Below are 14,385 nucleotides of genomic sequence, written 5' to 3' on the forward strand. Positions count from 1 at the left end.
TTGAATTGTTACTGCCATTTAAAACTAATCAATGTTTTCTTTAGTACCATAATAGCTTATTTGCAAAGCACCTCTTTTAGAAAAATTTACATGGTATTCTGGAAGAAAACATGTTTCACATTCTAAGAAAAACTCCCAATAAAGAGAAAGAGGGCTTGATTCTTACCTCAAAGTTAGTGCATAAACTGACATCAAGAGCACAAAGGGAGTTGCTACTAGTTTACACCACTATGTTCATACATGATACAAGGAAAATCCAGGCATCTACACTATCCTTATATCCCTAGAGAAGTCCAGGAAATAAATTTGAAAGGGCTTAGCATGTAAAGATATGCTTTCATTAATGTTAACAAGGAAACAAATAGTTAAAATCTTATTATTAAGTAGTTTTTGAATACACATTCCTCGGAAATATTATACCACTCCTGACTTGGATGTTCAACTGCATAAAACTCATAGGACACCAAGGTCTCATTGAGTGGTGGAAAGCCCAAGCTACTCCAGTAAAGTCAATATATGCACTTGGAGTGCAGTTTGACACAAACAGGAATGTTCACACCGCTTTCCTCTAGGAATATAAGGAAGGTTTCTAAATTAGTCTCCGTAGACTGCTTCAGAAGGAGGTCAAAGAAACAAAGTTAAGCAATATGAGTACCCCCAGTGTCTCAAGATCTGCAGTTATTCAATAAACAGAAGTCTTAATGAATGAAAAAAAAAATGCAGAAAACTCACAAGCAGGCTTTTTTCATTTCCAAATGTAAACATCTACTGCTTTAATAAGCAGATCGGCTCCAGTTCAAGCTATGCCTGTACTTAAATACATGCAAATCCATTGATTCCAGTAGGGTAGCAAGTCTATCACTAGGATGAATATTATAAAAACAAGTTACCAGGGGTTATAATAATTGACATGTGTAAATAGAAAAGGTATTACAATACCTATGGTCAGAACTGAGAATCTGATACAGTTTGTCCCATTCGTCTTTAGCTTCACAGTGATACCTGTCTGTTTCAGCTCTGCGAAATACTTGGTTCATCCTATTTGGAACACAGCCTTTTTCAGAATAACAGTTCTGTCTCATGTGACACCTTCACTTACGCTTCCAAAGTCTCTACCCTTACCTTAATCTATGCATTGTTCTCAGTTGAATGTTACTAATACTAATCGTGGTAGCGGGTGATTTGCTTTCCAATATTAGCCGCACAGAAGATGCAGTGTGGGGCTGCTCTTCAAAGCTTTGTAGCTTTGCAAATATGTGTTAAAATCACACAAGGAGGTGAGTGCCTTAACTAGCATAGCTGGAGCGTAAACTGGGTAACTGCCTGCAAGGGTCAGTACAAGTAACAGTTGCAGAATTTAAAGGCCTTGTGGGAAATCAATTGCCTGTTTAACGTATACCAAGCAGAAGAGTGTAATTCTGTATTCCCTTCCCCCTCTACATACAATATATTCTTTAAAATCTGACTCTCTTACAAATATAAAAGCAAAATTGACAAATTTAAAAGCATGGAAGCAGACTTGAACGACCTTGAATGACAAGGACAAGAAGTTATTCACCTCACCAGACAGTCCACAACAGAATTGCTAACCGATGGAAAATGGGGGGTTCAAAAATACATGCATTTCAAGATGAGACTAGAAACAAGCAAGAGACATAAAAAAAATAATCAAAACTCTTAAGTTACAATCCATAAAATAAGTTGGGTTGAGGAATACAAGGTGCCAAGCTTCACCAAAACAAAAGAAACAGAATTATAATTCAAAGTATTGGAGAGAGTGACTGTCCACAAAGTAATGCAACGACCTATGCCAAAGCTTTTGCCACCCATTTGTTTGCTGCTGAAGACTGAATGGACTGAAGTCTTGCTCCTTTGCTAAATCACATGTTTCAGAATTAATCCTGTAGCCTGCAGCCGGTAGCAGATGCTTTATAGGGCAACTTAGAGCAGACAATCACCTATTTACTGCTCATTATTTAATAGCACTGCTTTAACTCTGCTGTGATTGCCTTCATTGTTGGATAGTTTCTTACGGGTTCATGTTCTCACAGTCTTTTTCCAGGGTTTCACACCTGCTTCCAGAATATTACACTGACTCCAGTTGGCCCAGTGTATAACAAGGAGAAATTTCCTGTAAAGTTTGTTCTAGAAGGGCTTTACCAAGTGCATGAATTTCTTTTCTTATTAGCTAGTTATAATGAGATCCAAGCTAATAAATCTGTGAATATATTTTCAGTATTATTCACTGTTGTGTGCAGTACAAAAGGAATATATGCAGCTTACGACCAGACAGCTGTCAGAGTCTGCGGTATAACTCACTATGATGTGATGGATAAGATAATTCTGTTTGCAAAGTTAAAAACATTTAAAAGTTGCAGTGTAGGGCAAAGTTTAACAGAGGCTAGCAGAAAGGACAGAGATGACAGATTTTCTATGTATTTGTTTATCTAGAAATTGCAGAGAAATTGCCACACCAGTGATCCAACAAATCTGAGGCAAAGCCTCATGCAATTAGAATTTACTTAATTTTTGCTGAGCTTAATTTCCTCTTTAATAAGATGAGAATGTTTTTCTTTTTCAGTGATTCTCTACTTCTGCGAACATGACTTTCCTTTGGCTCATGTCTATGTTTTAAGAGAAATATGCAGAGAACAGCAATGGGAAAGTTTATCTATTTCAGAAAATTCAAGGAACTCCAATTAATTCAGTATAGTTATTTCAGATTTTTTTTCATTCTAACTGGCAACAGATTTTGGTTCAGATTCTTCTACAGCATCAAAAATCTGCAAACAGCTGCCATATTATATATAATATTATTTCCTGCACAAGTTTTGAATCATGTTTTTCAGTACACTTATCTGCAGGAATTGGGAATCTATTATTTTGATCATCTAGAATGCACAACCAATATTTTGCATTTGCAGTCTTGGAAACAATTTAATAGGGGGCAGCAGAATATTTTGTATTTTATCAGTTTATTGTATCTAAGGGCTGACGATATGTTGCATCTATCATAAACTGCATGTAGTCTTACATTATAGAAATCGGTGCATCCCCCAGTTTCCTTTTATTAACAAGATTATCTTTCCAGATGGTCTTTAATTAAATATTTCATTAAGGAACATTAAGGAATTATATATAAACTCTTCATAGTTGTCATGTTAATCATAGGCACTTCATTCACAAGTGGCTATAAGTCCGAATTTTGTCTTCCAGTTTTACTACATAGCCTTTTCAGAATAGGTATTAAAAAAACCCAAAACAACAGCAAAGCAACCCAACAAAAAAAGCCTTCCTTTCCAAAAGAGAAATTTCCAATTATATTAATTTAAAACAATCAAAATTTACTTAGAGGGTTTAAACAAGATGATTGAAAAATGCATTCCAGGATTTTTGCATTCTTCTTCATTCTAGCTAAAATAAAGGTAGCTCAAAATTATAGATTATTCCCTCTCTTTAAACAAGGTAGAAAGCGATGAGACAGTGCTGGGTAGATGCACACTAGTAATGGATTATGCAGATTTTTCTCTCCTGGGTCACTGTTATGAATCTCATTCAAGATAGCAGTGACGAAACGTCAGTGTCATTTTATGGCTTTTAGCATGAAATTCTGACCCTATGAGGTCAATGGCAAAACATCACTGATGCCAGAATTTTCACCTTTTGAGTCTCTAGGGTGCAAAAAGAATTAAAGTCTGACTCAGCATCCATTGACTTTAATGGGAGTTATACTAAGTTCAAGGTCTGGATTTTTAAAAGTCCTTAGGTGCTGCTTTGCTCATGCTTTGAGCATAAGAGCAGGATACTTCAGATGATTCAGACACTTAAAACTGTAGTGTTAAAACTATAAATTTCTATCCTTAAAGTGAAGCATTCTGTTGGGCTAGATAATGTAGTGATACTAAACATACACTACCAAACAACATCCACTTGCTGACTGTGTCCTGCCATCTCTATTATGGCCCAGCCCTAGGTTTAGCTCAACTGCACTTCTAACCCACACCCCCCACTTCCCACAATTTCTCTTTTCTTTTCTAGGATCTGGGAAAAGATCTAAGTCCTGAAGGTTTCTCTGCTACAGCTGTGCAGGGACTACTACCCACGTGTTTTCCTTTCTGGCCAGGAAAATGCCGGGCAGGCATTCCCAGAGGGCTGTGATTGGGAAGTAGTCCTACAGAGAGGTGTTACACGGTGTTGCCCACCCAGGGTGTAAGACATACGTGATCCATCCTGGGCTGCCTCTCAATGCACAGTGAGAGCTGAGCGCCGCAGAGGTCATTCACAGCAGCTGCCTGCCGACCCAGCCACTGCCAGCAAAGGTCCAAACCTTGCTGCCTGAAGCACATCAGTGAGGAAACACTAAGGAAAGAAACAAGCCTTTAAATCAAGGTCTTTTCAGCAGCAAAAAAGACTCAGCCATGTGGAAGCCGTAGTAGGAGATATTTACATGAAGAGAAGCGTATGCCTTTTCCATAACTGAGCAGAGCTCGTTTTTTAAAACTGTGACTCAAGAATTTGTTGGAAAGTACTCTGCCAAACATGATGCAAAGCTATCTTTTTTTATAGTGATTATATTGGCCAGAGGAAGTATGCTACTGACTTTTGCCCTCCTTTATCGGATCATACATATTCCCTTGCTCCACTGTCTGGATTACTCTGCTCCACTAGGCTGAGCATGGGGTGAGGGCTGCTTTCACCATATTTATTCGCTTCTCTTGCTTCCTTCTCTGAAAGCAAAATCCTTGTCCCAGATGACAGGAATTTCCAAACCTCGTCCACTACTGTGTTTGTGGCCCTCAAGAAATTTAGCACAGATTGTGGCTTCTGCTCTGCACTCTGTCTAGTCTGACTTATGGTCAATTCCCAGAAAGTTCACTAGTACAGAATGTGAGGTCCCTGTAGTACAGGAATAGTAATCATTTGTGTCAAAATGACTAAACAAAACAGGAAGAGTCATCAAACACCCTTTCTGGAATGATTAATTCCAACCAAAACCTGATCAATTCCCTGAAAGCAGGCAGAGGTGGCTTGGTTTTTTTTTTATTTCATTCAGTTTGGTGGCAACTGTTTTCTAGGAAGGACTTTACAAGCTATTTTAAACCAGCAGTTGCAGGACCCTAACTCTCAAGCCTTGCAATTTTGCAGGCTTGACAAGATTTTATTCTGAAAAGAAAATCAGAATATAATCCAAATGAGCTATCAGATTTTGAGTGCTTATTCAAAATGGAAAAAAAAATCCTAATATTGAATGAGTTGTTAATGCCCTCTAAAAATACTCAGGTACACAAATATAAAAATTATGTCTTTCTGTAACATGTGTTTTCCAGACATATTTCACTCGTACAAATGCACAGTTCAGGCATGTGTTCCTGAAAGTATTTAGCTATGCTGAAAACCACTCAGGAATTAAACTGGATGAAAGCATGCTGAAGAAGTTCTTGGAGGTTTAATTACCTTTTCCTTTTTTCTCTTTAGTGGGAGTTCTGAATTCTGGAGGAGTAAAACTCCAGTCTCTACTGTATTGAAATGATATTTTTTTAGCACTCCAATCATTGTCTCTACTTGACTAAGACATTTCTGTGCTAAAGCAGGTGCATTTACTTTTCAAATATTATTTTACTAATCAATTGAAAAATTACCTCCATGAATGACAGAAGTGCAGACCTTTGGAGTATTTCATTAAAAGGAGCAAACATTAATTACAAATCCAGCCCAACCTTTGCAGACATAAATTATGGGACAGATCTATTTTCTCCATGCCTAATTGCAAGCAGTGACTAGCTCTTTAAATTATTATCTCCAAGGCATGAATGAAATTAGAATGGATCTGATGATATTCTCAAAGATTATTTGTATCTAAATAACTTGACCATGTACTATCTGGTGATATAAGGAAAACTAGGTGAAAAACCTTTGAGGCTCTAAACAGTGGCTCGTTTACCATGAAAAACAGAATTGCAAGAAGGAATTGGAACCTTAAAGTCTTTGCAGACAGGGACGTCTAGTTGCAGGTTTAACAATGGGATAGTTAATATTGTCCAAATATTTTTCTACCAGTTTAAATTCTAAAAATTTTAAGTGTTTGTAACTTTCTGAAACATTCACATTTTAGGCAGATTTTTCCAGGCAGTATCTTTCCTGAAAGGTAATGTTTACATCTCCAGAAAAATAACTATCTAGTGAAGTAAAATACCTTTCCCACAGAATTAAGAAGGTTAAGAATTTTGATTTCATAATAGCTACAGTGCTGACATGTCTGTGATCAAGCTGAAATCTAGCAGGAAAACAGATGAGTAAAGTGCCTTTGATTGGTCTGTTGAAAACCGATTTTGAATTGGGCATGTTTGTTGACGTAAAGTAGAATTTCAAAGACATTCAACAATGGCCAAATTTTCAAGCGATCATTTCTCCCAACTAATACATGCTTTTACAGCATATTTTCTACTTATCTTTTGGTCTTTTTGAAATATCAAGAACCAGCAATTATTATTTTTTTTTTCTGTGTGTGTTTGTGTGTGTGTTTGCATAGTCCTAAAACTCAAATGAAGAGTTAGGCTGTTTTTCCAAGGCCTTTGTCACTAAAGTCAGAAACACCAAAACCAAATCCCTCAAATTTTAAAACAAGATCTACTGCACCTATACCAGTTTTATAAGCCCATCTGTTTTCCAAGGGAGAAGTATTCAACAGTTACTGTTTATGATGAAATTACTTCAATTATTATCATATAATAAAACTCCTTTTTCATTTCTAAACAAATGTTTCTTCAATACCTAACAAAGAGAAGGAGCAGAACAAAATTAAAATTTGAACATGCATAAAACTCAAGCAGATGAACACAAAACTATCTGATAAACCTCAGCGTGAGGCAAAACTGATCCTGAAGTTTCTGAGCACCTAAGATATGGAGAACTTTCAGTCCTTCTCTGTTAAAAATAATTTTAAAATTAATTCTTTACAGGAAATAAACAGCATTTTTTTTTTGTATACATGTAGACAACAGAAGGTGTGGTTTACTATGATGAGTAAGGAATAAGTGTAGAATGCAAGGATTATTTAGCTTTTTAATACAATAATGAAAACAGAAATGTATTTTTTTGTAAAATGTATTTAACAATTTAGGTTTTGCATTGGAAACAGAAAACCCTCTTTTATAAAAACTATGACATTTATATACCACACAGAGTGTGGACAAAGGAGTCTGTTTGAACAAAGATTCTTGACGCCTACTGCCTGCCTCATGTTTTTACTATCCTTCTGTTAATCATTTGGTGTTGTATACTTTAAAAAAAATGAAATAGATAATGACTTGCTTGGAGTTCAATTTACTTGTGTCATGACACAATAAATACCAAGCTGAGTTCCCACAGTATTAATCATTAACCTAGGAGAGGGCATTAGCTTAAAATGCATTCCTTCAACTTTGATATGTTTCATGAATACATTTGTAGATATTTCAACAACAATTTCAAATATGCTGAAGACATAAACAGGTCCACCAAGTCCCCCCAAAAGCCAAACTCTTTTTCTCCTTTTAACTTTTGGCTATAAAGTTACCATCCCTCTCTGCTGCCAGAACAGCCTCTGAAAGTGGAACAACAGAACCTCTGCAAAGTTGTATTCTGGGAGGTACAGAGGCAGCCAGCTCAGGTTCAGAGAACTTACTTGTGCAAGACACCATGCAAAGAGCAGGGCAGGGGTACCTATAAAAGGCAAAATGTTCTGATATGGTACTGATTTTTTTCCAAATTTTCTACTGTGACAGACTTCTCAGACCCATAGCAAAAGGCTTCTGGTACTGTGCTGAAGACTCTGCAACATTAGAATATTACTTGGAAAGAAATATATTCTACTGCAAGGTTAGAGATCGGTTCAGGAAATTTAGAAATAATTGGTCCAGCACAGAGAAGGCTTCATGGGCTTCATGATTGTAGGCGTCTTGTTTAGGAGAAGGAAGACTAAGAAAACCTATCTGCTTGGATTTTGGTAGTATTTATGTTCCCTTTCTTCTCCACGATATTTCATCCTAATGTAAAAGTGAGGAGTTAAAGATTGATCTAGAGCTTGGGAAAAGCAGTCAAGCAGAGGACCACTAGGGACAGGGTGAACCCTTTAACCACATTGCCCGAGAAAGGCAGCGCTTGGCAGTCTGTTCCTGGGAATGATAATATCATAGGTAACCTATTTGCTCTGGAATCTAAACCACAGCACCACATTTAAACCACCTGCATCTAAAATGAAGGTAAATACGTTATGGATCTCCTGCTGACATAGGCCTGGGTGGAATGTATGATTTTTAACAGACCTGGGCAAATTCCACAGTCTTAATAGAATACCATTCAACTCATAACAAAATCTGGTGACTTTTTTTTTTTTCTTCCTAAAACCATTCAATCCTAAATTCTCATTTAGAACTAGTAATTGAGCATAATGTCCTTTGTATTGCTTTAGAAAGAAAAACATCACTAACCTTTTTTGCTTTTAACACCTTGCAGCTTATATATAGTTTGTCATATAAGGAAAACACCTTAAGATCTGTGTGAATCTAACAACAGTGTAATTTATAAAATGTATAAAGGTTGGAATAGAGAAGGTAGGAAATCAGTTAAATGGGAGTTTTAAAAATTAAGATAGTTTCTTTTTCAAGGGTTATGGAAAACATATGAAGGAGATAGAATATGTACCTTTAATCAACAGATACAGGGTGGGTTTTTTTTCCTCTGAATATGGAATTGCAGAGAGAACTTTGCTTCAAGCTGCAAAGATTGTTAATGGAAATATTGAGAAATCATGATTTCCATCCAAATATTAAACAGTGGCCTACTAATGCTGGTTTTATAGTCTAAATGTAGCCAAATGTTTATTCAGGCATTGCTATGCACCAAAACAACATGCATTAACTATAGCTAAGAAAGTGTGTAAGCAAAGACAGCTCTGAGGCAGATCCCAAGCCACAAAGCATGCAGCACAGCCTCTCTGACCCACGGATGTTACAGCCTTTCTGACATGGGCTACAGCATTTCATGGAGCCAGCTGTACCATTTTAGTCACCTAGTACCATACAAGTCACAGCGACTTTGCGCATGACAGTGAGGACAACCACACGGGACTAATAAGCAGTTCAAGTGCAGCTCCTACATCAGCACTATAACACGAGTCTATTTGACTGGAGAACCCAGTAACACTTCTTCCAGACTCTGGCGCAAACATACGTTAGTCCCTGAGTTCATAGAAGGACAAGACCCCAGGGCACATCAGTGTACTTGCAGCCTGGTTTCAGTGCCTTCCAACAAGTCTATGTGCCTGGACACGGAGCACGGCATGGAAACATCCCTGTGACCACTAACAGGACTGAGGTGAGGCAAGATCTGCTGGTAACTCTGTTTTTTGCCTGCAGAACAGATAAACTAGTACAAACCACCAAGGCCAGCACAACTAGGCTGCACAGACCCCAGCGTGAGCGATGCTGTATGGGAACAGAGGCGCCCCTGCGGAGAGCTGCCCAGAGCCCCCCTGTGCTCCCCAGGGAGGAGGCGGGTGGCCCACGGCTGCCAGCCACGCTGGGGTGTCAGCACGCGGCTCACAGGAAGGCTGGGCACCCTGCTCATGGGTGGTCTACACAGACAGAGTTACAGGCACACAAAGCTGACAAGGGGGTGAATGAGTGTCACACTGGGGGCCATGAAACACAAAACTACCTTACCGTAACTTATGTGCATAGTCATCATTCTGTACTTTTCTCTCTTTTTTTTTCTCTTGTCCTTCTCGGTCCAGCAAATTCTGAAATGATAAAGTAGCATCAATACTAGTTCCACTCAGATGAGAGAACAAATGTGTATGGAACAGGGAGATGCGACGGTTTATAGTGATTTTGGAACGAGTTGACTCCTGGCAGTGTCACAAGTCTACTTTATCTTCCTCCAGCCTAGCTTGCTCTTGTGTTTTTACTTGAAATCTGACATGGGGGAACAAATTATTAGTATTATGTCCATGTGAGCTGTCTCAGCCATTTAAATACTCATGTCACCTGTAAATTGTGAACAACATGGTTGCACTTTGTGTAAACACTGGATTGAACTCCTGATGGATAAAGGCCTAGAATGGTTCAAATAATAGTTCTTGGTCTGTCTTTCTCTGACAGCTGAATATGAATAAAAATTTATTTTGGCTAAAACACCCAATTCTAGGTGAATTTATGTCCTTAATGGGACATCTGCCATGACAAACAAGAAGGGGATGTAGCTATACAATTCAGTACATTCTAGTCAAAAGTGGAATACCTTAAATCAAAAGTTTCAGTAGGCTTAAAGGTTCCTGCTAAGCCCCTCTATTAAATCTTCATAATAATGTGACAAGCTATAATTCATGTCTTCTGCTTTATTAAAAAGAGGGAGGGCAACCACTAGGATAAAATAATATTGAGAAATAAAATTTACCTTGGATTAGTTTCATGTAAACATAAAAAATCAACTTCTCAGAACTCACATGAAAAACATAATGTAGTTAATATTAAATACAATGATTATGCAACCTATTACTTTTACAGTTTGTACTCTGGTGTCCTTGATTTCAGCCCTGTTTTGCTTATGATTAATGAATGACTCACCTTCAGTACTCTGTCATTCATTTCATACCTCATTATGAATTTGAAAAGGTCAGTTTGTTATTTGAAAACAGCAAAACACGCATGGAAGTTGAACAGTGTTCATAACTGCAAATGATGTTTTAACGGTTCATATTTTTTGACTGCTTTTGATCTAAATTTGAAGAGTATTCATAACTTACTCCCATAGAACAACAGGTGAAACTTCTGCATGTGCTTTATATGAACATCAGGAGTGTCTGTGCACTCCTTATACTGACACACAAACACACACACACAAATCCTAGAATGGCACCTGGTGTATTTAACTGTTTTCTATTATAACTTGCCAAGCTCCTATGCTATAATTTCACATTATTTTTGCTTGGAATTATTTTACCAGAGTTTGACACCTTACAATATTAGGCTAGAAAAATTGATGAAAGTTTTGTGTATGTTAAAGCTTATAATTATTAAAGGAAAAATACTAACTTGTTTATACTAAACCCAAAGTTTCATAGCAACAGTTCACAGTACTACTTTCTTGTTGTTGTTATATCCTATACCTGTTTTAATAATTACATTTAAATACAGAATTTGGTAGTGGCAAAATACTTTCCTGAGCAGAAAAAAATTGACTTGGGTGACATCAATGCTAAATCACATTCTGTGGAGCACTGAAAGGCATAAAACACAAAGTCCATCTTTTCTGTCTGTTTACTGGAGGTAAATTCTTAAATCACTTGGGCATCACTGTCCGAAGATGACAGTTACCAGCTATAAGAAAACACCTGTGATAAATGATAGCTTGAGGAGTAGCTCATGGTAACTAGAGAAGCTCAGGGTGATGCCATTCAACAGAATCAGTATCACAGCTCACAAGTTGCCCTGGGGAACCTGGCAGTGGCACCAAAATCTCCTTTTGGACGTATGGCAATTAATGCTATTCACAGTGTTCATCCCTACGACTACGCGAAACCAGGGTCTGTGCTGCCTACAGAGCAATGGCCTGTGAGGCTGTTTACGGATTGGGCTACACTTCAGATTGTATAGACATGGCCAGGCTAACTTTAAAGTGGACAGTTTGATGATTTCTGGCACTGTAATGGAGAAGCACAGACTTCAGTGTGGGCTAATGCGGCCCCACCTCCAGAAGACTGTGCAGTCTGCTCTTTGACCACTTTGGCAACCTTGTCCACATGAACAAGTGGGGTTTAAAGTTCTGCAACAGGGTCTTCACTGTGCAAAGGCACTACCTCTAAGGTCCCAGTGAAAGGTGCATCAGGCTGTGGAAGATCATCTGTCTTTATGCCTTACCCTTTATGGTTTACAGCTCATAATGTGTAAGCAGCAGCACCTGCACGTACTATTTTTGTCTTGTATTTGAAACTGGATTATGGTTGTGAGGTTTATTCAGGTTGATGCCGAGACTACATTTGACTGAGAGTAGACCAGAGTCCATGGATTTCACAAACAAATGCAAAAATCAACCCATCCCCAACCAATTGCATACTTCTTCACTCTGTACAATATGCATGTCTGTTTGTGGTGCCAAATTCAATAGCTTAAATGTTGTGTCATCACTAAAAATAATGCAACAGACCACAGTCAGTAACTGCAGGCTGACCTTCAGCTTTGGCTCTGCTTAATACTGTAGCTTTATGTTTTCTCCCAATTTGTTCAGAACTCTTTGTACCATGGATTATTAATCTATAACTAAACATTTTCTTTGGTGTTCATCTAGACGACGGTATCTGGAACAAATGCAAATCTATTATCTTTTCTTCGAATTTTGTAAGCGTATTTGTCACAGGCCTTTATTCTTCCTACAATTTCAGTGAAAAGTGTATAAGAAAATTAAGTAATTGTTTATTTAGGACCATTGTTTTAAATCACATCCCACCTATGATGCACTTTAAGGTGGTGAACAAGTTGTCCTTAAAATTAACAAAAACACACAAATACGCATCCCAACACTGTACCCTTACTCCTGACAAGATCTATATTAGTTTTCAGTGTGAATAAGGAAGAGAACATCTTTACACATAGCAAATGTAAGAAGGTAACAAGAAATGGTAAATTTGACATGAGTTAGGAAGTATGTGAGGGGAAAATAAAGGGAAAAAGACCTGCAAAACTTCCTGAAGCTATAAGAAAAATAAAGTTTCTGATAAACATGACCGAAATCAGAGAAAACAAATCAGGTCTGAATTGATGACTGCAATGTTTGAGTATCATCTTCAGTACAGAATGATCAAAACACAAACATATATACTATGGAAGAACTCAAGTTACATAATGATGGTTTACCTCTAAGGATTTAATCTTTAATAAGTGGCTTCCTATTTAAACAATGAGAGCATTTATCCTCCTCACTTAACTAGAATGAGAGTCTACTTCTCAAGGCAAATGCTTGGAGATAACTAAAATGAGTCTGAAACTTAACAGGTGTTACTTTGGCTATCTGAGGTGCAACTATGTAAAAATATAATTTATTCTTTTTTATTATAAAAATGCCAAGAAATATCTTCAGGAATTACCCAGTCTTCATTTTGACTCAAAAAAATCCATATGGCTCAACTGAATGTTTATGCTAGAATTTTTATAAGGGATTTTAAACCAGAACCTAAGGTAACTCATTAGAATAGCCTCGCATTTCTAGACAGACTCCTGAGTTAGCCATTCTCCCACATACCTGTGGAAAGCAAACAAAAGCAGGTAATTTCTGTTGTCTGCAAATCCCAAGAGAATGAAAACAAGTCTCCTCAGACTATCAAAAGCACTACATGTTTATGCTTTACTGTTAATGTAACAAATACAATATTTCCAAAGCATTCTTTAAAAAAAAATATCTTTCTATCTTATATTTGTTCTGTAGAAAAAAACATGTATAAAGCTAGTGAGGAAGGGATGACTGATTTTTTTCAAGTGATAAAATCACACAGTAGTAATAGGACACTGGATTATTGGCATACTTGTTCCAAACTGCACTTACTACAGTCCCACAAAACAGATGGCATAAATAAAGCAGCATTTAAAAAAAATTAAAAATCCACTCATCAGCATCAGGAGACATGAAATGCAAAACTCCAAAAGAATCCTAACTCCCACCTTCCTTTCCTTCCTTCATCTCTGCCACGGACAGTGACTCACGTGCAGATACCACGTCAGAAAGCTTGTATTGCTTGCGGTCCCTGTTTGGAGCCCTAGGAAAATGCACATCAGCTCTTCTAATACAAACCCCTGAATTTATGAGCTCCTCAAGGGAGATGTGTGGCAATATCCTCACTCCTGTATTTTTTCATGGTTACTGAACAGACAAGGTTTCATGCTGCTTTCTACACAAGCTGAGCACTGTGCAGAAATTGACTTTTAGGAAATATATTTCTGTGTATGCCAGAAACCAACAATGTTTTTATACCCAGGTAGCTGACATAGGCAGTTACACAAGAAATATCCAAATACAAGAATTTAAATAGGGAGGGAGAGACGGGAATAATAGTTCATGGAAGCACAATATTCAGAAACCTCAAGTGAGTGTTTACCTTTAGATTGATGTTGTTTGGACAACCAGGCCTGCTCTCTCCCAGCTCTGCCCCAAGATGCTAACTTCTGTTATATTCAGTTAGCAACTTCACATGTTGCTAACTGAATATAACGTAAGTAATTCTTGTCTTCAGGACAGAGCAACCCTTGCTATCTACTCGATCAAGCATACATTTACATTGCAGACTCCTGCCTACTGACACCTGACAGGCACCCATGGTGTCAGGGCAGCCCAACCAGAACACGTATCATACCGACT

General features: G+C 37.6%; 1 long non-coding RNA gene across 1 annotated transcript in view; it reads right to left on the reverse strand.

Moving 5' to 3' along the window:
- The window catches only part of LOC119157603, a 231,782-nt gene that overhangs the window by 85,100 nt on the left and 132,297 nt on the right, over positions 1–14,385 (reverse strand). The window contains exon 5 of the long non-coding RNA XR_005107596.1: positions 9,702–9,778. This is a non-coding gene — a long non-coding RNA (uncharacterized LOC119157603). The remainder of the gene's footprint in view (positions 1–9,701; positions 9,779–14,385) is intronic.

The sequence above is a fragment of the Falco rusticolus genome, chromosome 15 (genome assembly GCF_015220075.1).
Source record: "Falco rusticolus isolate bFalRus1 chromosome 15, bFalRus1.pri, whole genome shotgun sequence".
Classification (NCBI taxonomy): domain Eukaryota; kingdom Metazoa; phylum Chordata; class Aves; order Falconiformes; family Falconidae; genus Falco; species Falco rusticolus.